The sequence below is a fragment of the Manacus vitellinus genome, unplaced genomic scaffold (assembly GCF_001715985.3).
Source record: "Manacus vitellinus isolate BGI_N305 unplaced genomic scaffold, ASM171598v3 scaffold_31_pilon, whole genome shotgun sequence".
NCBI classification, from domain to species: domain Eukaryota; kingdom Metazoa; phylum Chordata; class Aves; order Passeriformes; family Pipridae; genus Manacus; species Manacus vitellinus.
In genome coordinates, this window is record NW_021940379.1 from 7,537,291 (window position 1) to 7,565,004 (window position 27,714).

A 27,714-nucleotide genomic window follows, 5' to 3' on the forward strand; every position below is an offset into this window, starting at 1 on the left:
TGAATTGCTTAGCCATCCTTTGTCTGATTGCTTATCTGTAACCTGGAGGAAATAATTTTTACTTACTTTTTAAAGTGCTTGCAATACACAGAAAGAAAATAGCAGGGGACATGATGGTTATTTTATTACCATACAGGAAAATACAAGGCTGTGTTTTTGACCTGACAAAGGAAGGGAGGAGGTCACTGCTGTGGGAGTCTTGCTCTTGCTGACAAGGTGTAAGGGACCAACCTTAAGTTGTGCAACATCAGACACAGACTAGGCTGGGTTTGGAAGCAGCACTGACACCTCAGCTCAGAGTGACCCAAAGCACAGAGAACCAGTTCAGGTGGAGGACGTGAGAGAAGTGACTCCATCCAAGCTGGTATTCCTGCATCATGCCATGTGGATGTGCCAGGTGCCCAGGATGGATGCCAGCTTCAGGTTTCAAGAGTTTGCTGAGAGGTGCTGAGCCCCATTCCGTGATCTAATCCAGCAAGAACCTTGCAGAAGGCTCTGGCAATTGCCGAGGATGATCTAATGCTGGTATTAATCATCACCTCATGATTGAGAACTAGGTGTGAGTATTGAGGGTGTTTCCACAGTACAAATCCAGGGAATCTTGATAGCAAACTCGCTGGGCCAGTTTTTAAGCCTAAGCATTTTCTTTTTCTTAATTATAAACCCTCCAGAGGTCTTCTGGGGTGAAGAGCTGGTTAGAAGTACTGAATGTGTAATTTTGTGGTTTTCTGTCTTTAGTAACTGGCTTCTCGGGTAGCTTTAGGAAGGAATAGATCCACTTATGGAAGCTTGAAAAAGGAGGTATCTATTACTCTGAAATAGCCCCACTTGATTATGCAGCTTAGAGTATAAATTACGTAAAGCTGATCGCAATGGGCTAAAAAGGCTTGCCAAGAAAAAAAACTCTCAGCAATTCAGTATTAATTCATCCCTTTTATTCTTCCCAGTAGTGGGATTTGTTTCTGTATTACCCTTAGCTCAGAGACCCAGGCCTTCACCTCTCATGTGATGATCTGATCCTCCCTGGAGTGATGCCTGGGAGCCCTTTGCTTCTCCTCGCTGACCTCGGGTGGGAGGAGGCAGAAGGAGTTGTGAAGTTCCAGCCGGGTGTGAGGGTGGCAGATCTGTGCTTCAGGGGGTTTGGCATCCAAAAGATTTTCCCTAACACAAGATGGGAGGGAAGTAGCAGCTGCCGGTGGGCCGTATTGGCACCTCCAGTGTTGGTGGCTTACATTCTGTTTTCTGAAATTAACTGGAGAATATTCCAAATTCCTAAAATTCTGCCTGCCCAGCAGAATCCGGGGGGAGTGAGGCATTACTAGCCCTGTGAATGATTGCTTAATTTAGCAACAAGTTATGAGTATTCAGTGGCATGGGCTTGAGCAGAGAGGAGGAGCAGGGATGTGAGCCCATGGGGATCCCAGCTTGTTCACCTCTGCTGCCTTGGGCTCTACCACCCTGGCTGTGTGTGCTACCTGGAAGGAAAGCCTTGTTGGTGCATTCATCCATGCCACAACTGAACCTTTATTTTGCTCTGTAGATGTTCCCTTGGAGCTGCTCATGTGGAAGTGGGACAGTTGGGCTTTGTGTGAACGTGAATGCATGTGCATGTCTGTCAAGTTTACTCTTGCAGATTAACTGTAATTCATTACATAAAGCCTGTTTGTCACACATGACTTTAAATATCCACGGGCCAGTCTCAGGGACTAATTCCAGTGCCAGTTTTAAATACAGTGAGGTAAGGGCTGCAGTTACCCCGGGTCTGAGCACAGAGGGTGAGTGTGGCCTGTGATGGGAACCTTGCTCCTGACCTGGTGCTGTAGCTGCCTTGATTGAAGCACTGGGGGGGTCAAGTGACTTGTCAAAGGTTGCAGACTGAGGGAGCAACTCCAGTGACATTTGATACCAGGAGCCTTCTGTTTCCCAGTCTGCTGCTGATTTACACTTTCATCCTCCAGTACACATAACTGCTGCTTGAATTAAGCTGTGACACATCTTCACTTCAGTGTAAAATTATTTCAAGTTAGACCTTGCAAAGGGAATGTCATTCCTTCTGCAAACGCTGCGTAGGGTTCAGGCTGTTCCCACCTGGTTCGTATGCTAGTTCAGCACCAGTGACTAATAAATTACAATTATCGAGGTATCAATTCATCATGTCTCAGCCACGGTGTTGCCTGTTCCACTGCATTGACCGAAGCCCTTTGCTGGCTGCTAATGTACTGTGGTTTTACTCTTTCTTGTCCCGTAATGATGGGATCCCTTGTACCAATTTGAATCCTATTAGATTGCAATTAATTTCTCCCCACTGCAAACTGAGGCTGAGTCAAGTGCTGCTCAGTGCAGAGCTTACGACACGGATATATCACAAGGGTGAAGTGCTTAGAACCCAGCCTGAGCAATTTTTTAATCTCTGCTTCACGTTCCCCAACTTCCCTAATGGCGCTAATTAGCAAACCAAATTCCTTGCTTTGGGAGCACCAGTGTGAGCAAGTGAGGAGCAGGAGGATATAGCTGGTTTAAGAACGAGGATCAGAAAGGGAAGCAGTTGCAGAAAGTTGGTCTCGTGGGGGAAGGATTTCTCCCTTCAGGTATAAAAGGTTTTTCTTTGAGCTGCAGTGGGACGTTCTGCTGCAAGACTCATGGAGCTGGCCTTGTTTCACAGTGAGTCGTTTAATGCATGAGAAGTCCTGCTACAGGATCCATGAGGAGCCTGTTCAAGCACTGCTTTGATGCTCCTGCTCTGAGAGCAGCTGGGCAAGGTTAGTGCTGCGTTAGGATCAATATTTCTCCGGCAGCCCCGGTGCAGGCGCAGCCATCATTACACAGGTGTGCTGCAAACTCCTCCCTGAGAGGGGAATACTCAGGGCCTTGGGAGCTGGGGGGAAGTCTGTAAATGTTCTTCCTAAGCTCTGATTCTATAATAAACATCCTGAGAATGTCACCTGGAGTATAGCAAAAATAAAGTTGCTCTGTGGATGGAAACTGAACAAACCAGCTTGGGGTGAGAGCCCCCATCTGTCCTTCCTGCCTGTCAGTGCAGGACTGGAGCTGTGCTCTCAGTGCTAGAGAAATAATGAAATGTCAGTGTGCAGCCAAAAAACAAGGCTTGTTTTGCGGTTCAAGTTCAGATTTCAGCGAAGAAGGGGCTTGACTGCACCATCACAATGCGGTTTCTGCTGGATAAATTGATCCTTGGAGGCAAACTAGATTAATACTAGGAGGAGAGGGATTTAGAATTCACCCTTCTCTGTGGTTTCTATAAACTGAGGAATACTTCTGGGCTCTTTGTTGCTCTAGCAATTTTCTCTCTGTTGGACGATGACCCTTTCAATAAGTGGTCATCCACATTGAATTTTTCCAACTCAGAGCTTTAAAAACAGGGCTTTTTATTGACTATAGAATTCCCATACTGTAGCCTGACCTCGCTGTCGGCTTGCTTTGGAGACTATACAGAGATTTCAGCTAATGCCAAAAGAAGCCATTCACCTTTTAAGCTTGCTTTTCCCTGGCTCATAATCTACATCTGAGTGAAATACAAAGTATTGCTTATCTCTCATCTGCAAAGCTTCAGTAAGCTCTGGGCTTCACGTGTGCTACCCGGCCCCGGGAGCTGCTGCACTGCATCCCTGGCTCAGACAAAACGAGCATATTGCTTTCATTTTTCTTTACTCACAGAATCATTTAGGTTGGAAAAGAGCTTTAAGATTGACTACTTGCATTATAAACTTACTGTCTTTCATTAACTTAGGCTGGCTGTCAAATAAGATGTTGGGAGCCCCCTTGGTGTGGTTAAACCTTCAGGAAGGGGAATGGATGGAAACTCAGTGTCAATCCCAACAAGGAAAAAAAAAAGCTGTTACATATTAGTACTTAAAATTTGCTTTTGAATATCACGTTATATTTGTTCCATTTTTCTGTTGGGCTTTCATTGAGAATTTTCAGCTCTCTGGGGCTATTAGCACAGAAGAGTTCCTTGAGGTGGTGTAGAAAAGAGAAGGAATGAAGGAGAGGGGAGACAATTTTGGTCGATGCAAAGAAATCAAGAAAGCTTCTGGTAAATTATAATTCTACCATTTAGTTTGTCAAGTTGAAATGGTTTTATCTCTAATTTTGAGGCAAGCACTCTGAATGCCACGTGCTGCTTTTCTCCTTAATTAATTTTGTTCTACTGCATAGATTCACTGTGTCTTACTACCGTAAGTAAGTGGCTGAAATATTACCTCTGAATAAGGCTTCTTGAAATGATTAAGAGCTGATGTTTATGTGTACTTGTAGTTTTGGGGTCTTTCCAGTGGAAAGAAATGCTTCATCCTGATTTATAGTACATAAAAATCCCCGAACACAAGTCATAGAAGGAAGAAAGGTGGTTTTTTTGAGCGAGGTACAAAAGGTGCATGGCTCATCTCTAGATCCACAGATGACCTTCAGCAGGTCATTTAAGGTGCTTTGCTCCTTACTGCTTCATGTCTAAAACCAGGCATAATTCCTATCAGACACAGAAGTTGTAAGCTGACATTTTGTGACCATTAGGGATTCTAATATTGCTGAGGCTGGGATAGCCCATAAAAGGAACCACTATAACCTTCCATGTGCAAGTAGCAGGAACTTGACTTTCGGAGACTCCCTTCAGAACAGACCCAATATAAAGCTATTAAATCTACATGTTAGATTAAAAAAAAAAGGTGGTGGTGGATAAAGGGTTCAGATGACGGTTTCTGGACCCTTTGAAAGCATTATAAAATCCAACTTGGAAAAAAATGAAGGTTTTGAGAGCATCTTGTTAGATAAGTTTGTGTGGGGATTTCACGCTGGGCTTCTGCTTTGAATTACTCTGTGCTGGCTCACAAAGGAGAGGTGGTGACTTCCCAACTGCATCCAGGGGCTCAATGCAGCCTGCAGGAAGGGTAGGTGCTTTTGTCTGTGCTTGAAAGATACCTCTGGGTGATGGATCCCCTGATCTACTCTTAAAAAAAAATAAATTAAAAAAAGTAGGGGGTTAGGTCCCTCAGCCTGACACACACTGAGCTGTGCCCTCTCTGGTGAGTGGTACTTCTTGGGCAGGGAAGTGCAGCATGGCAGGGAAGCTCCAGGGAAGCTGTGCATGGCAGGTCTCCATTCTGGTTCTGGGCTTTGGATGCTGCATTTCCCAACCTTGGCTTCATATCTGCCTCCTCCTTCTCCTCCTGAGGACTGCTCTGCCTCGTGAGCTGCCCGGGTGATTGCAGGGAGTGTTTGTGAGCTGGCTCACAGTTATTCCTGCAGTTTGCATTCCCAGAGGGTCTGACCCGTGTCCCCCTGTGGGCAGCTCTCCCTCCCCATGCTGTGCCAGGGATGTGAAACAAGGAACATTTCCTAACCTGCACTTGACAGTTTGTGCCTGTATCTCCCCAGCTGGACGGGCTGCAGGGGTTGTGTGCATCGATTGCTGACCCTTTGAAGTGTTTGGCTCTTCCAATTGCTTGATTTTTTTTTTTTTTTATAAATATCAAGTCTTTGCCTAAATGATCTTGTACAACTTCTACAAAGCATAAAAGAGGAGAGGTTAAATGGAAAATGAGGTATGTTGGACTTCAGGGCACAAAGATAAATATGTATTTAAGTTGAAGTTTAAATGAATAGTTCCTCTGGATATGTACTAGTGGGTTCAGAGGGTAATTTTTTTTTTAAACCTTAATACATTCCATTCTAGCTGTGCAGATATAATTAGTGCAAGTAGCACTGACAGGACCGCGGCTCCACGGGCTGTGCAGCTGGGCAAGGCAGAGGGAAACCAGATTCCATGTTGTTCTGACCTTTTTCCCCATTTGTCATTAAGTTTCATTCATCTCAGTCCTGTCAACTTGCTGATGTTTCCCGTCAGAGGCCTGGCCAGGGAGGATATTCCATATGCTGCATAAAACAGGGACACCAGTGCACAGGGTGGGTGCTCCACATACACTACAAGGCAGGAACTCTTGGGTTTTTTCCTTTGGCTTTTTTTTTTTTTTTCTTTTCTCATTATCTTTGACTTTTCCTGAGCTGTTGGTTCTTTCTGTAAGTGATGCATGAAGACAATAAGTGATAGCCAAACTTGTTTCTTCTGCAGTGTTTTTTGCTAATGCACCTTGCAGGCTGTGGCCATCTCCTTTTGTTCCTCTGCACTTCGACATGTCCTGTTCTGTTTCTTACAGAAGTGCCAGGCTTTGCAAAGATCCATCTGTGTTCTTCTCAGGGGCCCTTTTTGGCAAGCACATTTTCCAGACAGGGAATTTTTAAAGAATACTGCTGGGTACTTTTACAGTAACACACACCCCTCTTGTTAATAACCTCCAAGCACAGAGGTATTTTCAGATCAAAGACGGACTTAAAAATACCATTATATCATGTAAGAATCAATTGATTGCGGTTGCTGCATTATTCTAACATCAATCACAACCATTTGCAAGTCATCACAATTGTGCAGCTCTAACAAAAATTAGAGTTAGGCCCATGGCTTTGAGGATTCCTGTGTCTTTGTTTTGTAAGCAGTCATAAATTGCCTTTAAAAGATAAGCCAATGAGTGATTTAGGTTTTGATCTAAAGAACTCCTCTATGCTGGTTTTTCAGAGCTACTAAACCTGATGTCCAGAATCATAATATTCTCCTCAAAACAGATGATACTTCAACACAATTTTTTTAAAAAATCTTTATATTCGCCCTTTAAGTAAGTAACTTTCCACTCCTGTAATTATGAGGGCTGCTAAAAAGGCTCTATTAAAGGAAGAAAATTTAGATTTTCAGGTCCCATGACTCCAGGGGGTCGAATTTGAGAAAAATCTACTAAATATCAGAAGACTGCCAACTCTCTTGAGTTAATGAATGTGTTCTCCCATCACAATGGTTGTGCTTCATTTTGCATTATAATGTTGTCTAACAGCAAGTGGCACTTCTGATTCTTTTGTAATTTCCAAGCAAAATGCTGTTTGCAAAATAAACATGCTGAGCATTTCCTAAAGCTAATGTCATCAGCAGAAGTGAACTGCATAGCTGGGTCAGTGCTTTGGTGGAACAGAGATGGGTAGTTTTTCTTAATAGTTGCTGCACAGATGTGAGCCCCAAATTGTTTTCTTCCTTCCTTCAGCTCGAGCAGGCTGCAGCTGTGCTGTGTCAATTTATTGCTGTGCAGTGGAGAGTGAAGCAAAACCTTCCTACTTTGCTGCTTTTCAACACAGTTGACAGTAAGACAAAGCAGAATTGCTGTGCTGCTGCTGCTGGAGCACTTCTCTGGTGAAATGGCCTGAGGACTGTTACCACACAGGTGGTTTGAGCACCAGCTCAGGACAGAAACTGTAAATGGAACTGAACGTTTCTCCTTTGTATCAACCTTCCTTAGGGAAGCGAGGGAGGAAAATACAAGAAAGGTTTTGCTTAACCCCTATTGCTGTGCACTAATATGTTATTTAATTAAAATAATAATCTATCTAATATAACAAGAATATATATTCTAAAATATAATAAAAGGGAGGGAGGGGTGGGCAGTGATGCAAGGACCTGGCATTTCTTCTCCACATCTTTTTTAATGCTTGAGCAATTCAGGGCAGAAATTCATGTAGCTGCAGCAGTGAAGCTTGTATAGCAACAGGCCAACTTAATTGGGATGTAGTCAGAGGTTTTTTCAGCCAAGGTTGAGTTTCTTCTTCAGAGAAGCCTTCAAAATTTAAGGGCAAGTGTCATTAATGGACATGCTTACCAACCTCTTCACACGTGCTGGGAAGTTTATCGGCCTTGTGTCCATGAAATGCTTCCCTGCATTAGATGAAAAACTTGAAGCTTGAGTGCAGCACATAATTCTTGGTAATAATCAACTAGCTACAAAATTCACCTCTTGTCATTGATTCCTTAGTCCTCTGCAGAAAAGTTCAGAGTCATTATTGCAGCGTTGCAGCTGGGGAGACCGAAGGCAAGGCTGGTGATGAGTGCTGGGTTAGTTGTGGACATCCAGCAAGCAAACAGGAGGATTAGGAGCAGAGTGCAGGTCCCCTCTATTCAGTCGCTCCACGGGCTGCATCTCCTCCCCGTTATTGAGCCTGCATTACAAGTGGAGATAACTTTGAAGAGCCAAACCCCAGCAGAGCAGTCAGCCACGCTCTCAGCCAGCCATGCAGTGGTGTCTGAGTGTGTTCCTCCCCACGGTGATAAGTGCTGGCAGTTGGACAGCACGGAGGGAAGCTGCGGGTAAACGTTGATTCATGTGTGTGAGGGGATCCGCTGTGCGGGCGGGGAGGCACTGAAGTTGTCTCTCTGCGTGCGTGTGGGAGGGATATTAAAGATCCCACTTGTCAGGGTGTAAATTCATGCCAGAGTGAAGAAAAGAGAACGCTCCAAGTGGAGGGCTTGCTTTATGGTTAGATTCCCGTGGTGCATCGGTGAGACAATGAACTTGATGCAAACCAAATACTGAGGTTGTGTGATGCAGAGGAACTGGGAAGGAAACCACAAAACCCTGCTCTCAGTGCAAATGAGAGCAGTGGTGGCAGTGAAGATTCATGTCTTCTGAGAAAGCTTCAGTGGCAGGCAGTGTAGAGGGAGTCCTGGCTGCAGGTCAGCATGCTGGACCTGCTGGGCTCTTGGTAAAATTGATCTAAACCACAAGAACCATCTTAAAAGTTTGCATGTAATCTGCTGAATTTTCTTGGAGCAGAAGTTGTAGAAAGAAAAGGGGAAGTAGAACAAAAGACTAGTTGGCCCCTGTGAGCAACCCTGACAGAGTGGTGCTGCTGTTAGGTTTCTGTTGTTCTTGTAGAGCACATCCCACTTGGAAGGGGCACAGGGCCCAGACTCCTGTCCATGGTGTCTGTCAGTGGCATACAACTGCTCCGTGATATCTTTTGGTGACTTAGCTAAATATTTATGGCATGAACCACAGGCCATCCAGGCCAGTCAGACCTAGTCTAGGAGAGCTGAAAATATGACAGCCTGAGTAAGTACCATTTGAGAGTTTCAAAGAGCTATAATAATGTGGATAGCATTACATTAGAAAACCAAGGTGGGAGGATTACATGAAAGCAAAACACACAGACAGGCCCCAAGGGGAGACCATCCACCACAAAGGATAATTTCCTACGGGATTCAGACCCAAGAGCACATTCCTCTGAGGCTGCTTTAAAGCATCCAGGCAAGACATCTGAAGAGAGAGAAAAATTCATAATGCTTTTCTTAGACAAGTGTGTGTAGCTGGAGCAGATGCAGCGGTGCCTGGTCTACAGCTCTATCACTCGTCTGGACTCCTACGTGTTTCCCTCCCTGTGATCTCCTTTTCAACCTAAGAAGGATGGGTTTGTTTTTTTCTTTTTGGGTTTGGGTTTTTTTTTTCCTCAGGGAGAGAAGAGGGGAAACATCTTTCATCTGTGTTTTGTGTGTTTTGTTTTTGCCATGCAGGCAGTGCTGCAGCCAGACCCAGGCTGTTCCCTGGGAATTGCTCTGGCTTTGCTGGACAGCACAGTGGTGTTACCATGGCTTTTGCCACAAAACTGGAAGGCTCTTCAGAGTGTCTTCAGTGCTTAATTCTGGTGGTTGATTCAATAACTAGTAATTTTTATTTCCCCCCCCCAAGGTAGATGCTGTTCACAGCCCTTTCCCCCAGACATCCTTTGGAGTAACTGAATCCCACAGGAGTTTGTGTGCATGCTTGAACACGTAGTGTCTGTGTACGCTCCCACAGAGGGTTGTGCACAGCCTTGCATGGAGCAGGGTTAGACTCTTTGCAAAGCTGTATCTTCTCCTTTTTTTCCCCTCTGATTTGTGATGGAACCCTCTGCATTTGAAGGGTTCTGCTATTCCAGACACAGTGCCCTGGCAGGAGGGTTGGGGGTGTGGGGCACAGGTTTCTCGTGTGCCAGCAGGATCTGCACGTGGTGGGTTTCTGTGCAGAGAAAAGCTGTAGTGCAGTTTGTCTTTTCAGCTGCAGGCCTCTGGGAACAGAGAGACTTTTATTGTGGGGAATGTGCTGGGGAAGGAGCAACAGCATTAAAAAAAAAAAAAAAGTCCAGTCCCTCTGTGTGACAGTAAAATATTCAGAGAAATATGTGTTCTTTATGCAGTAGGCATCCTAAAACAAGGCATTGGCACCTCTATAATACAGAAACTGAAGCAAGATGTTTGGAAAAGACAGAGAGACAGCTGGTTTGTGCCCAACTTGTGGTTGTACGTAATCCATCACTGCCAGGCTTGAAAACAAGCAGGAGCTCACAGGCACTGACTTCCTGGCACCGTGTCTGTTCAGCAAAAGCTCAGTGGTGGCACGAAGCTTTTCAGGGCTGTGGAGAGATGCAAACAATCCCTTCATTCTCCCTTCACTTGGGAAGCCACTGGTAGGTGGAAGCAGCTGAAGTCTCTGGGCTGCTGCAGTCCTGCAGGAGCTGGGAGTCAGATGTGTGTCTCCTTGTGATAAATCTGCACCACTGGCTGGTGGAATAAGCCCTGTTTTAAGGGAAAAGGAGAATAAAGCGGGAGGATTGAGCTTGGGGCAGAAGGTTGTGTTAAAAGATTTGCTGAAAACTTTTTCACTGCACAAAATGTGTTTGCAAACTTTTTTTGTTGTTGTTGTTATTATTGTTATTCCAGGAGCCTGTAGTATGATAAAAATTCTTTTTGGCCACAGTGCCAATATTTGTAGTTTCTAGTGTGCCCTCAGGGATGATGACAGAGCAGTTTATGGGGCCACACAGTTGACAGCCATGTGTGTACTAAGATATTCATATTTTTGCCATGAATCCTGGGACTAGTTTGTTCCTTGTTGCCTTATTGGTCTGAATTCCAGAATTCAAGGTATGGACTCATATTTTATTGAAGGTCATAGCTTGGATATTCATAGCTGTGTGTTGTGTGTGAAGCTGGTGGCTGTGAGGGTTTTCTGGGTGGTTTTTGTTTTTGTAAGGACCACAATACAGCCTGTAGTGCTGTGTGGTTCAGAGCGTGCTGAAGGCAGCAGAAAGGTGCCTGTGAACTATGTAGGATTTGGAATCCAGCCAAACGTCATTTTATTGCAGATTTCATGTATTTTTCTTAACATGATTGCTACTGGATATATGTTCAGGCCTGCTACTGATTAACAGCCAGCAGGGAAATATCCTCTTTTCCCAAAATTGTTAATTATTTGCAAGCTGGTGCTCATGTGGGGAGGTGTTTCAGTGCTGGGCTTTCCACAGAAAGGGGTTGAAGTGTGGTGTAACTACAAGTATCTGTTATCGACAGTTACAGCTTCTGTAAAATAATAGAAAAGATATTACAAAATCATGTAATTAAATATCCTATTATAAGCCCTGAAGGCAAAGTACAGAATCATAGAAAGGGCCTAATTCCACTTTTTTTTTTTTTTTGCTTTGGAGCCCAAAATTCAACAGTTAACATTGTAGTTGTCTGCCCTGTACAGCTCCTCTTGCACCCTTGCATGGGCTGAATAATGTGTCCCTTCCCTGCAACAGGTGAATAAAATATCTGGGGAATTACTGTGTCAGCTGGCTTAGCTCTCTTGATTTCAGCAGAACCATTAATGGATTTGGGGTTCACCCTTTGTTGTTTCAAAAGCAGCAGTCTGTGGGATTTGGGATTTTTTTTTTTTATACCCCTCCTCCCCAGTGTGCCATCACACAAATCTTGCACAATCCCTTTGTTCTTGAGTTGCTTTCTTGCTCTTTATTTAAGCGTGTTTATGACAACTTCTCCTGGCTTGGGGAGATGGTTGGTCACAACGTGCGTTCCAGCAAAACTTGTCACAAACAAGCAAGTGGTTCTGCAAGTCCCACTCCACAGAGCAACACAAAGCCTGTGATACAGTGTCTTTTCCTTTGGCAGTAATTGTTCTGCTCTCTGTATTATCTTACACAACACGACCACACCACCCGCTGCTCCGACTTCTGAAAAAACAAAGCTGTTCATCCCCGAGCCAAGAGGAACCGGAGTGATTCGGAATTACATAACTTGGGGAGGAAATGACTTGTTGGGTTGGGCTGCTCGCTGCCGAGTGAGCTTCTCCTCGTCTGCAGTGGGACATGGATCTGCTCTACAGGGTTCCTGTCACCCACCTGTGTCCTCGGGGCCGGTGGGAGCGGCCGGAATGCCCCATGTGGGGGCTGCTGGGTCCGGGTGCTGGTGGGCTCTGTTGAGTTGTTGGTCTCCAGGATGGTGCCCCAGTAGGCACAGGATTTCATAGCAGGAAGCCCATGGAGAGGACTCCTGGCATCCTTACTGTCCTAAAATAGGCTGTCTGGCCTTCAGTCAGCTCCACGGTGCTGCCAACCTAAACCCCACATCCCAGCTGTATGCAAACGAAGCAAAACTACAGCAAAACTGCAGGGATTGGTCGTCCCAGTGCTTTAACTTAGGACAGATGTGTGCATTAGTTGATTCAAACATCCTTTTTTTCGTTATTGCTTTTGATTCTAGCAGTTAAAAACATCTCAATTCCCAGGGCTTTTGCTGGAAACTTCTCCCCCACACGCACTCTTATCACACATCCTCCCTCATTCTCACTTTGCAGCCACTGTGAAACGACAGTTTCCCGAAGGGGAATTCACCTTAGTGGTTGCTAAGCTGTTTATTTCCCTGGTCCCTAACACCCTGCAATTTCCTGCAGGCAACTGGAGGGTTTAATTTGTGAGATGTCTCTGGTGGGTTGTGCCCTACCTTTGCAGGGGACGGAGCATGTAATCTAATAGGTGGTTTGTTTGCTTTCCTTCCCAAGTGCTGTGGTTGTGTTTCTGTTGGAATAGGTTTTCAGTTTTTGAGGATAATGAGTGTTAACAAATCACTGGAAGTGAAAATAAAAATAGAGAAGGAAAAGTAGGTGAGATACCACTGCAAGCTTGGCTTGTGCTTTGTGGATCGTTTTTTTAATAGCAAAAAAAAAGTGACATCAGCTCTGCTGCAGGCATGAATTAAAGATGAGAACTTAATAAAACTTGTTGGGGGGGGAGAGGGAGGCAGGAAAGTGGAGCTAAAGCAGCGATGTCTTTATTTTTAAGCAGACAGCACCACCTCTGCTTCAGCTCTCTGAGGTGGTGATGGAGAATAACAAAAAGCAGCTTCTGAAGTGGTCTGTGAATCAAAAGTGCCCTCTGCTGGGAAAATCCTGCATGAGGGAGCGTTTCCAGACGACACCCGAAAGCCTAATTACCCTCTTTTGCTGGGGAAGAGGCTGGATGTGATCCAGGATGCTCTCAGCAGTTGCCTTTGCCATTACATGCCCAGTCGGGATTGCAGTTTGAACATGCCACTGGGCACTGGGGCAGGCTGTGATTTCATTAGGGTTTGACATCACGTGTGCGTGGTTGCTCAGTCACTGCTCTGTTCCTTGTGAACAGAAAACAGGAATTTGCATTTGCAGTATTGCCACATGAGGGATAAGGATCTGGATGCGAATGCCGTGCAGATAACATCACCCCTGGCAAATAAATAAGCCATAAAATGGGATGGAGCCGGGAAGGAGCCTTCAGTAGCCCTGATTTAATTCTTATTTGTTTTACGTGAGCAGCATTGATGAAACGTGTGGTGTCAGTGCCAAACTACACACCCCTGCAGCGAGCCCTTGTTGTTCTGAGGCTCCAGACCTCTGGCACAGGCACTGGCCCAGTCTGAGCCTGCCAGAGGTTTGGTTGCCACTGCAGGAATGCTCCTGTGATCTCTGCCAGTCAGTCCATGTTCTTGCTTTGGCTCCTCCATGGGGCTGTACAGAGCAGGCTCAAAGGGTGGGGAAGGAAGGGCTGTGGGGAGTAAATTGGTGTGAGTGACCATAAAGCAAGTCAGGAGGGAAGAGCTGGGACGTTCCCTGTGGGTATCACGAGGTTCTGTGGGTGTCCAGCCCTCCTGCCAGCATGGCTCTTGCAAAGCTGCCTGCAACTGGGACATCCTTCCAATTTAGGAGGAGTCCAGGCTGCATCTACATGCAGGTCCTGTGGTACAAACCCCTGACTCTGTGAAATGAACTATTTGTATGCAAAAATACAACTCTCAGCAGTTAGATCCTTGCTGTAAGTTCAACTGCTTGCCTTCTCCAGCTAGATGTTGCTGTTCCAATCCATAAGTGCACAGAAGCACAAACAAGAAAAATCAACAGAGAACAATAAAAATCCAATTAAAAACATCAATCTGAGTGTATAAGGTTTCAGCTGTTAGTACTCTGTTCTGAGCTTCTGTAGCAATTTCAGCGACAAGGGCTGTTTCTTATCTGAAGTAATTTATCTAAACATCTGGAGCAAAAAGGAATTGATCTGTCTTGTTATTTGTCATCACAAAAGACTGTTTTAGAAGATGAATAGTCAGAGACATAAAAATAGCAGAAATCAGAGCGAATAGATAAACTGAACTTAAAAATACAGTTAGCACTGGTCTGGTGTTTGTGCCCCTTGGGAAGAGAAGCTGCTGTAGGATGCATCATGTTGATGTTATATAGCAGCAAGGAGTGATATTGATGAATTCTGAAGGGAGAGCTGGCCAGGAAAGGAGGGAAATAATCCTTGTGGCTATGAAACAAGCTTGAAATCCTGCGGGATTTGTAACGGAAGCCTTTTTCGTCAAAGGAGCTGTGGAGCTTGTGTCCCAGGTTTCACTCTGCTGGCACTGGTTGACTTTGGCAGGCAGGAGTTTTTCCTATAATTGTCCTTGAGAAGCCTTTGATTGTTCTGCCTGTGCTCGTGGGTGGGAAGGCAGCTTTATTTAAGGAGGAATAAATATTTATTCTCTTCGAGCGCTTGCCACAGCTGCTGCTTTGCAAAAAGATGGTGGTTTCTGTTAAAAGTGAGTCATGCAAACTCTGTGCTTTTATGAATTTGCACCTGCTGAGCTGTGGTTTGGGTTTGAATGAATCTAAAATCTCAGAGGTAAAGTTCACCAAAAGTGGTAAGTTTTGACTGTCTAAACCCAGTAAATTATTCATTCCTTTCTTTCTCCCAATTCCATTGAATTACCACCTAATGCTCCTGCCTGCACTTTGAGTGGATTTCTTAGTAAATTTGGCTGATGTTTCAGGTGCACAGCAATCATTTGGCTTGTTTTCAGATTTGATTTCAGAAGAAATGCAGAGCTGAGTCTCGTCATCCATAATACTTGTAAATTCGGAAACAGGGGTTTGGTGCCCAGTTCAAATAATTTATTGAATTGACTGGGTGATTTCTGTCTTGTTTCTATTTACAGTGAGAAATGGGAGTTTTAAACTCTGGGAAATGCCTCTGTTTGGTGTAGAGAGCTGTTATCTCTGAAACCTACTGGCAGTTACATGTCATATTACCTGTTAAAGTGCATGATGTGCTGGGTAAGATGGTGGACTGGAGCCAAATGTAGATTGTACAGGAAGTATTTAGATTATACATATGCTCTTAATGGCATTTGGTTTCTTAGTTACTGGATGTTTGTTGGACTGTATTGACACTTAATGCTGTCGATGACTTTTGGATCCAGACATTCCTGAGTGTCCTTTTAGGAGCTGTAGGAATGGAGGGATGTGCTGCAGACAAAACACAAGGTCAAATGCCATGAATGCAGGATTTCTGTAATTGGCTTCCTTCAGAAGTGGGGAATTTAAGTGATTTTTCTAGTAGTTACTTTTTAATCCACCCCAGTTTCTTCTTCCCTTTCCCTGCACACTTCCCAGGGTGGGGTTTACTTCTGACATAGAACTTCCCCCTTCAAGGCAGTGAACGTGAATCAGAAAACTATGATCAAAAAAAAAAGGAAAAGAGGAAAAGCCCCATATTTTAATAATGTAATGCTTCTTTCTAAGTAGTATTTGGTGTATTTGCAAGAGTGACAGTAATGTTTCCAGAGGGATTTGGTGCTCAGTTCAGAGCCAGGATATGGTTGTCTTTTAATGGAGAGGTTTATGCTGGGCTTCTGTAAAAAGGTGCCTGGTGCAGAAAGCCCCTCCACCGTGGTGTCCTGGGACCACACTGCCCTTTCTCCTCCCTGTGGAAACTTTCTGGATGGTCCTGTTGGTGCATGCAAGATAGATGAGTCACATCCGCCTTGGAAAGGGAAAACCAGAGCAGCTGGCAGTGCCTGAGGGGCAACCCCGGCCTGTGCCCCAGTTCCTGCCCCTCCTGGCACACACAGAGCTCCAGCAGCTCAGTGCCCTCAATTAAGGGTAATTGGGAGTGCTTGAGGGGTGGCTTTGCATGGGGAGAGAGCCAAGTGGTGAAGATGCAGAGGAATGGCATCACACAAACAGCCTCAGAGGCTGCTGATGTGCCCGTGCCATGATGGAATTTGGTTTCTTAGTCCACAGCGGAGTTTCCTGGGAAAAGATGCAGGGAGTGCTTCCAATCAAAGGCATCCAAGTGAAGATCTGCACCTGGTGATGGCAACATGCACAGTTCTTCTCATCTGGAGAAGCAGCACATTGCTTTCCTAACACCTTAGTGCAAGGAGATACATTTCCAGGGATGGATCCAGTGCCTCTGAGTGTGTGTTTAGTTGGCAAATCGAAGGAAGCTCAGCTGAGAGAACTGCCTTGCAGTCTCAGCATGGGTCCGACGTGTGAAATGAGATCTGTGAAATTACTCCTCTTGCTAATTTGTCTCATTAGCAAGATGAGGGGCTGTATGTAATGCAGAGTGTTCCCTTCCTATTGTTCCACATGTTGGTGATAGAACAAACAAAATTCCCTCTGCACAAGCAGTCCCTGAAGACAGTTGTTCCACTGGTGTTTCTCATCTTCACACCTCACTCCTGTATTTCTGCTTGGAGAAACAACTGCTTGCCTCAGTGTAGAAAGTAGCAGGTCACAAAGCAATACTCAGTTGCTCTTTGGTCAGTATTTCAGTACAGGATTCCTCCTCAAAGAACTTCCAAGTTTTAAAAACCCCAAAAATTCAAGAGGAATGTGCTGCTGTCCCTGCCCCTCTCCGGGGAAGCGAGGGCAGCCTGTACACTTGCTGAGGTCAGGCTTTCTTGTCTCTTCCTTCCAGTGCTTTTCCTCTTTCCAGTTCCTGATTAAATGAAGCCATCCTGATAGAAAGGAATGCCACATACTCTTGGTGTGTCTGGTTTGTTTTTAAAAAAAGACTGTTGAACTTTTTGTCATATTTCAGTAGTGCTTTAAAAAGGAAAATAAAAATTCATGTAGCAGCCTTCATTATTTTGATCATGAGTATTTTCAAAGGGTTTTTTTCCTAATAAGAAATCCTACCATGTACATTTGATAGTGTTTGGTCATTAAAAATAAACTTTAACGGGAAGTTGAATTTTAGGAATTTCCTCTTATGGTGAAATAACAGGTTTTGCTTGTGACAGAGCATTCCAAATAGCAGCCATTTCCCACTCCTCCTCAGGAGTTTTTACCCCAGCACATGTCCACTGGTCTGCAGCAAAACAGGAAGATGGGGAGGCAGAGAGAAGGAAGATGGAGATTTTTGATTGCTTTGAGACAGCGAGGTAGCATCCTAAAGGCTGTGATGATCTTTTGGTTTGGACATTCAAAAATGAGCAGAACGAGAAGTTTTGCATAATGCACTGTAGGTCTCCTCCTGCTAAGCTGCACTGCTCTGTGCAGACACACAGCTCTGCCTCTGCACTCCTGACCCTCTCTCTCCCTCGTGGCTGCCCATTGCCCCGAGCTCATCCCCACTGCTCCCAGCTCTGCTCCCTGGCTTCTCCTTTCTCAAGCCCTTTGAGAAATGAAAGGTCTGATGAACATCAGAGTGTGTCACCAACTACTGTGGATGAAGCCCTGTCATCCAGTGTCAGTGGAACAGGGGTCTGATGGAGTGCCCTGGAGTTGTCATGTGTGCAGGAAGCTCATGATCTGGGGGACGGGGAACATTTACCTGACGAATCCTGGAAAGAGAAATGAAGAAAGCAGCAAATATAACATTAAGTTTAAGCATGTTTGACTGTGAAAACCACTTAAGGAACTTATCTTGAGTTGATTTGTAAGCATAACCTGAGACAGGTGTTTCTGGGCTAACATTTTATCCATTGATATCTATGTGGATGAGCATCCTCTGCTCCTGCCCTTGCCTGGCTCTGGGGCCTTGTTTACTGTTGACTGTGAAGTGCTGGTGAGAACCAGTCCAGCTGGGGATTTGTTTTCCTGCTGGTTGGACTGGTATTTGCAAACATTCAAGGATTAGCAGCGTTGAGATTTGCAGAGCTTTGCTCTCCAGAGGGGAAAGCTGCTGCCTTGGACCTACAGCACACTGGTGAAGTGCTTAAGCAGCGGCTGGGGCAGGATCCTCGCTGTCAGGGCAGTGTTAAAACAAGATGCTTAAACCCTTCTAAAGCTGCTGATTACTGAACAGAAACCTGAGCTCGAGAAACCTATTAGTATGCTAAACCAGACTTGTTTTCTCCCTTAATTTTAACGCGAATAACTTTGTTTTAAATTGGTGCTGGTAAGAACTGGGAAAAGATTTCTGAGAGAGTTTTTTTTCCTTGCTGTTAGAATAACCTCATTTCAGGCCCCGCTGTGAGACTTTGTGGCAGCTCCTTTTCGTTGGAAGGTTGCCCCAGGTGACTTATGGTTCATGCACTCTTGTAAGTGTTATTAATTTGTGAGGTTTCAGTGGTTAGGCTGAGCTGCTAAGTGGCCTCTGAGCAGATAATGAGGTCAAGCAGGGAAGAGAGGGAAGAGTCCTGCGTGTTCCCACTTGCCATTTGTACCCAGGTTGCACGTTTTATGGAGATTTTGTCCTAAAAGCAAAGTTCCTGTAAAATCATGATTTTGCAGACTTGTCCAAACCTGAAAACAAACCTAGTTGTTCATGCTCAGCAGGGCTGCTGTTGAGATCGCTGCTGTCACGCTGAAAGGCAAATGTGCTGGTGTTTGTTTTGGATCATTTTGTACTGCATTAGAGTGAAGAAACTACTAAAATGCTGATCCTTGTTCTCGGGGGGGGTTTGCAAGGTAGGTTGCACCATTAGAGAGGTGGAAGAGCACAGCTTAGGACATTTTATAAAGAAAGCAGGGCATGAAGCATAGGAGGGTGCAAAACTGGCTGTAGAAGAAGCATTATTGTCACATATTTAGTAGCTGGAAAGCCTCAACTACAAAAGCTGAATTAGTTTGCAAACAACTGTCTTCTATATTTCACTCTAATCAGCCCCCTGACTTGGATTGTATAATAATCTTCATATTATATCACAGAGGTCCAAGGTTACACAAAGATCACTTCTGGGATTTGATTTATCCATTACATTCACCCTGAAAGTTTCAAATACAGTCATTCAGCATATCTAAGGTGGAAGGTAGCTATAAGTATCTCATGAGAGGCCCACTTTTTGCATTTTGAGGCGGGTGCATGACCCTACACCCTTCAGAGTTGACAGGAGTGGAGCCTTCAGTGCATGTTAAGTCAAACCAAGAGTTTAAGGAAAGTCCCTCTGTTTCTGGCAGTGTCCCAGCAATCCTGGCCAGTGAAGCTTTCTGTTGAGCATTGAATTCTTGCAGAAGTTACTCTACAGTTTAACTTCCAAGCAGTAATTTCAGTGGGACTACTGACGGTGTATAAAGTGAAGTGCTGATGTAAGATCAGGATCATCTTTAAATCTACTCCCTGCAGATCCAGATACAAAATGGAGCATCCTGCAAAAGGGAACTGGCAGTGCTGGCTTTGGTCTACAACCAGCTGCTCATTCATAGATGAATCAGGAGATACTTCAAGAAACCAGGTCTTGAAAGAATCTCTATTTCTGGAGGCACGATACGGTTTTAAGCAGCTGTCTTATTGACCCAAACAAGCAGAACTTCGGTTTTTAACAGAGCGCTGAGAACATGCCTGTTCAGTAATTCTGCAGCTGGCAAACGTTTCTGTGCTGTGCAGAGCCTGGTGGGTGAAGGTGACCGTGGCAGTCAGGAGATGTTTTCTGTAACAGCAAACTGCGGTTTCAAAATGCGCATTTACGCTCCCTGGACGCTGATTTTTTCAGCACTTAGGGTTTCATTAACGTGTAGTGATATCTTCAGTTGGATTTGATTTGCATACAGAAAAGAAGACTTGCTTAAAAAAGGGTGCAAGGCTGAGTCTTCTGTTGCTTTTTGGCTGATGGATGTTTCCTCCTGAGCTGCCCAGAGCAGCGCTGCCCTCAGCTGCAGCTCAGTGAGCAGCACAGGAATGTGCTGGTTCACTTGTCATTAACTTCTTTCAGAGAGGGGATTAGCACTGTGGCATCCTCCTGCTCTCTAAGTGCAGCACAGAAAGGGAGATAACGTGGAATAACTGCACCATGTTGTGACTGGGGGTCTTTTCCAACACCTGCCCCGGATGATGGTGTGATTTGGGTTTTTAAACCATGAACGAGTCCACGCTGGCAGACAGGGCCCTGCCTGGGTGTGAGAGCTGAGGGGGCTCTGGGGACACTGAGGAGGTGTTGAAAGTGGAAAGAAGCTGTTCGGGTTTGGTGTGGTTGGAAATGTTGAGTGTTGGAGGCACTGAGGGATGCTCAGCTCGGAGCAGGGAGGTCACAGGGAGCTGTGCAGCAGCCCTGCAGTGCCAGGGCAGGTAAATGGCACTGAGGTGGCCACACGCTGCCCAGAGCAGTGCTGGGCAAGGGCTCACCTGTGTGGAAAGGAAAGAGAGAGCACAGAGGAGCAGAATATGTTCCAAAACCACCGTGGTTAAGGGCGTACAGTGTGGGTCTTCAGCTGAAAACAATGCTCTGCTTGTGGACAGGCTGGTGCTGGCCTTGAATGGCCAGGAAGGATGCAGAGGAGGACAAACCTTTGGGATGGCAGCACTGTGTGAGCAGTGCATGGTGCTCTGAGCTAACTTTGGAGTCATCCTTTTGGATTTACAGGGCACACAGAGACACAGTGCAGCTCTCTTGCTTACCTAGGCAAGGCACAAACGTGTCTCTTCTACCACAAGTGGTGGTTCAAGTGCCCTATTGAGCCCTGGGAGGAACAGAGCTCTCCCCTCTTAGCCCCTCTGGGAAGAGCCTGGAGAATCATTTGTTCCTTATAAACTCAGATCTGGGCATCTGAGTGTGTGAGAACATTTGTGCTTTGTTTTGCTCAGGAACCTGCTTGAATAGAGTGGGAGAGGTTGATAATAAATAAATAAATGTATAAAAAATACCTCACCCTGGAAAACCTGTTAATGTCAGTGTTATTTATAGGTGGTGTATCAGAACCCCCCTAAGGGGTGGGAGCTGATGACACTGAGCAAATTGCAGCCTATTGCAGGGGTTTTTTTTCTTGTTTACATGAACTACTGGTGCCTAGAAAATAGAGGAGAAAGCTGAGCTGTCACCAGCTGAAGTCACAGTGCTTGTTAATACCAGGGTTTGGGTATCAAAGCTTGTATCGCCAAAGTAAAAATGTGGAAACCTTGTTCTATTTGCCTCATTTGTTGGCTCTTGCCAAATGTTAGTCAGAGGCTACAACAGCAGTAAAATCAGCTCCTTCCTTCTGAAAGTATAACCACTTGCTATAACCTTCATAAGTTTTAATTAAAAAGAGCATGTAATGATTTTGGGATTGAATCCAATTTCACATGCTGTTTAAATTAAGAAATAAAATTGTTTCCATCAGGCTTCTAGTTCAAGGTTTGTAACTGCAGGATCATTTCCTTTTTCATCAGTTTCTGAGTTTTAAAATGGCTTATGAACTTTAGTGAAATCATTTAGAAATGGATTTCATGCAGAATAGTTAATAAATGGATAGCACAACCGTGTAGCAAAATGAATCTTGTTTGCATCTCAAGCAGCACAAATTTAAATAAAATGCAGGGCTTTGCATAACAGCATTTGTTTTTAATGTTGGCAGTATTTTTCAAGCCACCTCCAGTGTCCTTCATTTTTCACCAGGATATCTTGGCAGCAAGGAGGATTTTCAGGGGCTGATTCAAGGTACATAATTGGAGCAGTGAGACTACACACACAAAGTGTCAGTTAATGGATGAGGCTCATTTAATTGTAGGCTCCTCAGAAATAACCCAAGAAACACTTCACTGGTAGCTAATGCAGAGGTGTAATTAGACTTCTACACAAGTGTAATTAGGCTGATTGCATAGAAAGGAAGAGAGTTCATAAGGTTTTTCAAATGTGTGCAGAGTCGTTTTGTCTCAGCTGTCTTGTCCATAAGCTTCTGCTGTATTTGTGTTGGACTTAAATAAATAAGCACATTGCTCTTTACCTGTAATTTTCTGTCCTTCCAAAGTGGGTTTTTCCTTGTTGGTTGTTTGTTTTTAAGTAAAGCTCAATTGCAGCCGTGCCTGAGCCGAGGTGAGGCTGTGCCCACGTTCAGCTGTGGGCCTTGAAAACAGGGAGGGAAGAAAAAAAACCTTTTTTGAGAAATGGTGTCTAGGATTTTTCTGCATTTGTTTAAGCAGTGGGAAAGGAAAGGACAATGTTTGCAGTGATCAATACTTGTTGCCAGTTGTGAGCACGTAGAAACCCAGAGGAAATGCAGCTCTGAATTAGGAGCATAAAATACAGGGCTATTTTCAAGCAGCATCTAACCAGGGAAATGATTTCTGCCATAAAAGCAAATGTGCTGCACAGGTGAGGGACACTGAGGGGATGCTGTGGATTTCCTAATGTCGGGATGAATCGAAAAGTAAAAAGCCTTCCAACTGTCCTGTGTGTTCCCTGGATTCTGCACAACTGGTGCATGGAGGTAAACTGGCAACGTCAAGTGCTTGTACTCTGATGTTTTAATGCCAGAAACCCACATTTTAATAAAACATGGGCTGTGTCCCCACTCTGCTCCCAGCATCCCAGTGCATGGCCAAGAACCCCTCTGCCTCAGGGGCAGAGCTGGTTTTAATCTTGGCTTTGGAGAGGTTGAACTAGAGATCAGTAAATTAGTAACTTTCTAGATCAGCTGTGGATCAGTTCATCCCTGCTTCAAGTTACTTTGCTGTTGGGAACAGAGTTAGGGGAAGTTTCAGCATCAATTTGCTGGGTATGTTCCTGTGTAAGTAAATAACGTATATGAAAAATGAGCCTCAAAGAAGTATTTTAAGTTTGCTGATTTATGTTTCCACGCTAGGGTATCTCTGAATGCTTTTGTGGAGTAAATCCCAGCATATGGCTCCAAGTTGATTATAAAATACAGACGTTTCTGTGTGGGTATCTGGCTCCATTCTTCTCCCTGCTTGGTAATGGCCATAACTGTTCTGTCTGACAGCTGTGCAGTGACTGTACAAAACGAGATGGTGGAGCTGGTCCAGCTCCCAGAGTGCCAGCATCTGCACTCCTTGGCTCCAGTTTGCTTTTGGCAGTGCTGACTGAGAAACCAGTGATTGATTCAGCAGAGAGAATGAAGCTGAAGTCTGACCCTTAGAGGAGCTGCTGCTGGGTCAGTGCAGAGGCACACTGGTGTATTTAGGAAAGTTCACACCTTCACATCTCCTACTGTGTTCTTCTGTGTGTAAATACAACTGCAGCATCCTGGAGCATCTGTGCAAGAGCAGGGCCAGTTTCTCTGAAACTCCTGGATGCAGTGGTGTCCTGTACCACAATGGAATGGCCTGTGGGGTTGGTCACCTCTAGTAAAGGCTTTGCCTTTGCTGCAGAAACAGAGGGAAGAGTTCCCATAATCAAAGTCAGAGGACAAGGTAACCAGATTTCAGTAAGTCATGTGCAGTGGGAGGTGGTAACAAGAAATACATGGGATGGAAAGGACAGAAGAGGAGAAGGAAACCTCCTGTTCTCTCTCTGTTGCTTATTTTGGATTATGTTCTTGTTGCTGTCTCCTGCTAGTCCAGCTTGTTCCTATGTGACCCTTAATTCCCAGTCTTTCCCTTCTCTGCTTGCATTTTTATTTTTCCTGGTTACCTTGGGTTGTACTGAGGGATGAAAGGACATCATGTGTGCTTTGATACTGGGTAGCATTCAAGCCATGCAGGCTCAAAAAACGGAGCTAGGGGCATTACAGGAAGGGTAAATATTTATTTCCTGTCCTGAATTGGTTACATTTTTAAGCAGAAGATTTCTGACTGAATCCTTAACTTTGGTGGTTTTTTGGAGGACTTTTGCCTCCCAGTTGTTTCCTCATCCAAGGGAAGGAATATGGAAGAGTGATGTCCTGTGCTGCTGTTACAGGCTGGCACCCTTGAACTACCTTTAGCTGAGGCCCTTGAGCCCAGTGCAGCTTATTCTGTAGGTTTGTTAAGTGGTAGCATTTATTATCTGCCAGGTGCTGGTAAGTTGTGTGATTACAGCAGTGTGTTTGTCTTTGCCCTCTAGCTCAGATGGCTCTTGTGGGCCTCAAGAAGTGAAGAAACACCATCTGGCTGCTGCTGCAGGATGCTGGGAGATTTCCATCCTTCAGTTCTTTAGAGCTGGAGTCTTTTTTTTTATTTTATTTTATTTTATTTTTTTTTTTTACATTTTAGAAAGCCTAGGGACACTTCCAGCTCTGTTTTCCTCTTGTTTCTTTCTGAGCTGAAGAATGTCTCCTACCCTCTTATTTAGAGCCACTTGCTCCAGGCAGGGGTTGTCAGAGAGCGTTCAGTGTTCCAAGCTGACACAGCTTTTCAGGGTTACTGCCTCCCTGCTCTCCTGGGAATTCCAGGGAGAGGATCCTGGTAGTAGCTCAGTGAAATGCCTGACAGAGAATTGTTTCTTCTGATGTTACGTGGCTGATCAAAGGTGGGGTGGTTCTGTAATTTCCCACACAGAGCTCGTAGGTTTGTTGTCAAGAAGAAAAGCCCGTCTTCAACGAGGCGTGTGTGTGTCAAATGAAAAGTTTTATAACAGCAACTCAAATCTGACTGGGCTTTTGAGTTTAAGTTTGTATTTATACCAAGAGGGAGAGAGAGAGAAATAGGTGTGATGGTTATTACCATGCAGAGCTAAAGGTAGCAGGGAGTCAGCTGTGGGGGCAGCAGTATTTTGAGCAGGTCGATTCTCATCCCTCTACCTTCTCTGCAGCTGCATTAAAAATGTTTTTTATAAAATATCTATTCTCAATCTAATGAGGTATTACCCTCCCTGTGTAATAAAAGGCAGGGTAACTACTCAAAGCAGATAAATGGGGGAATTGCTCAGGACCCGGGTTGAGGGTGAGCTCTGTGGGTGGGAAGTGTTTGTGCCTCTGTGCGTGTAACAGTGGCTGCAAACTGCCTTCCCAACTTGTTTTTCCCTATTTACCCTGCAGTGGGGAAAAACAGGATATTATTTTCCCTTGAAAAATATCAGGTGTTGGAGGCCTCACCCATCTGCCTGTGTTAGAGGCTCTTAGTGGCACAGTGTGAGGGAACTGTTTGAGGCACAGCTCCTGCAGCCCTGAGCGGGAAGTGTCTGTGGCTCTGCCTTCGGGCTCCTCTGGGGTGAGGATTAAAGCTGGCTGGGGGGAACCACAAATCTGTTTTGGTGAAGCTTCTGAGATTTCAAAGTTTGTTTTGGGTCAGTGTCGCAACAAAAGGAAAAGCTTTTGGATGTTGTTTGCAACATAAGCATGTGTTGAAACACCTGGTTTTGGGCAGCGAGGGTGAGGAGCAGCCAAGTCTCTGCCAGAGGAGAAATGGCTGGAGACAGCTCTGGGCTGGAATTGTATTTTATTTGTCTGGCCTTTTTCTTTAGCGTAGGTTTCTTGTCACCAGAGAAACATTATTGTTTTGTTGGCCAAAAATAGCCACCTGACAGCCACCTCCAGGAAGAGTTTGCTCCTTAATGCTGCACGGGGGGCACTTACTGCAGATACTTCTGGAGCAAGGTTTTATACAGGCACTGAGCTGGCACTGCTCAGAGCAGCACTTCTGCCTCTTTCCAGCTGGCTTTCTTCCTAATGCCCACTGCTCCCTCGTGGCAGGACAGCTCCGGGTTAGGATCAGAGTCCGACTGCGGTTTTTATTGGTGGTTTGGTTTTTGGTTTGTATTTGTCTTCCATATATTGGGAGTTTTTCAGCCTCGCTGGTTTCCTGATGTGCACCATCACTTTTGCTGAGGTGCAGGAGCAGCAGTGACCTGGGGAAGGTTCCACATTTCTGGCCTCTGTGTAGGTTTGTGTCGTGTTGAAGTATATGTGAAATTATGTCCCTAACGTTGCAGTACACGCCAATATTTTACACTCATTAACCTCCTGAAGTTGAGAGATTATTGATATGAATAAGTCCTGGCAGGATAGAGGATTTAGAGGAGAAGAGGATAAATTATATTGAATAAAATGATACGTATCTCTCTCTCCAACCAGCAAGCCCCAGTATCCTGCTCAGAGCTGCCTTATCCAACAGCAAGGGTTTACAAGAGCTAAAACAATCATAGCTGCAGCGTGTGATTGCAGGTTTGTGATATGGGGATTTAGTTGAGCAATACTCTTTCACTGTGGACAAAACCACCTGCAATTTTTACAGCACATTAAAGAGTTTTTAGTTCTCAGGCAGTACAAGCTATGACAAGTCGTGACTTCTTCAATTAAAATCAATAGCGATGCCAGCTAAATAAAAGATTTAACAGCAGGTGGGTGGTTTAGCTGGTAAATTGATTTCCTTTGGGTACAGGTGAACGTGCATGACAGTACCTCCGTCATTAAATAATTTCTGTGGTGAGAGACACAATCAGCTTTATTAATGTGACTGTTCTTGTAGGCTTGTAACATAAATCAGTGCCTGCCAGAAAACATCACCTAACTGGTTAGAGAGGTGTCAAAGCAATATGTTAGAGAGCAGTTTACTGATCTTTGCAAAGTGGATTAAAAAGTACGTTGGCTGGAGAGTAAATGTTCATACTGTCCTTTTCAGAGTAAAATCAAAATGAAGTTTACACAGGTTTAAGGAAAAAAAAAATCTGCAGGATTTACATCTCCCTGCATTGGTGCTACTGTGGCTTGAAAACAAGATTGTATTGTTTTAGTGGCACAACTGAACAAAGTTCTGGATACTTCGCATTTGGTAATTGTTTCCAACTGTGGAAAGATCACAAAGTGACTGGGATATTGAGAATCAAACTGGTTAATATTACACCAGAAGTGATAAGATATGAAACTGAAAAGTCCCTGAGTCTTTACCTTCCTTATCTCTTATCAGTCTCCTTAATAGTTATAGTTTTAGATTAAGTAACCTCTCATATCATAAAATAATATATAGTTTATTGGTGCACGATACAATTTTGCTTCCTATTGTCATTTATTGAGCTTTCAAAAATGTCAAAGGTCAGGGCTTTGGGTTTTGGTTTTTTTTGTCCCTTGTAGCAAGTGATTTCAGTTAACAAATAAGAATGTTGCTACTTAAGATACTGATTTCTACTTCCCTGATCAAGGTTTAGAAGAGAATAAACCAGAGCAGAGAACTTTAACAGCCAGGATTAGAAGGCAGACACATTTTATTCAGGTTGCTGTGCCTTTCACGATGTCTTTAGGGGCTCATTCCTCATCTCTGCAAAATGGAAAGATGCCTTGACCACATGCTTTCCTTACTGTGGCTCTGCTAGTTAAACATTTTTAAAGATTTAGGGGATGTCCTCAATGTTAATAATGTTAATAATTAACCTGCCTCTCTAGCTGTCCTATACTGTAGATTTCACTTCTTTGATTTTATGTTTTTCTTCCGTTGTTCATCTTCTCGAGTTTCAGCTTTTCTTGTTCTCATCGTAGTCAAGAGCAAACTTCCACTGGCTGTGGTGGCCCTGCAGGGTTGTGTCAGCCCAAATAATCCCAGACTGATGCTGTGGGAACTTCAGCCAGACTGTGCCTGTGCAAGATGGGCTTCCTGTGGCAGGCAGGGAAGACAGAGCTGGGGAGTTGTGGCTGCCTGTAGCTGAAGGCAGGAGGTAGGAGGGAAATGGGTCTGGTCCTGCCTTGCTCTTCAGTTGCTCTGTTGTGT

At 44.6% G+C, this 27,714-nt stretch overlaps 1 protein-coding gene across 12 annotated transcripts in view; it reads left to right on the forward strand.

The window, feature by feature from the left end:
- The window catches only part of FBRSL1 (fibrosin like 1), a 370,905-nt gene that overhangs the window by 14,038 nt on the left and 329,153 nt on the right, over window positions 1-27,714 (forward strand). Inside the window, exon 1 of one of the 12 annotated variants that reach the window (XM_018076288.2) lies at window positions 27,455-27,661. The exons of the other annotated variants lie outside the window; for them this stretch is intronic. The gene's annotated coding sequence lies outside the window, so the exon portion shown is untranslated. Of the gene's footprint in view, window positions 1-27,454; window positions 27,662-27,714 lie in introns of those variants that run through there. 12 annotated transcript variants of the gene reach the window in all.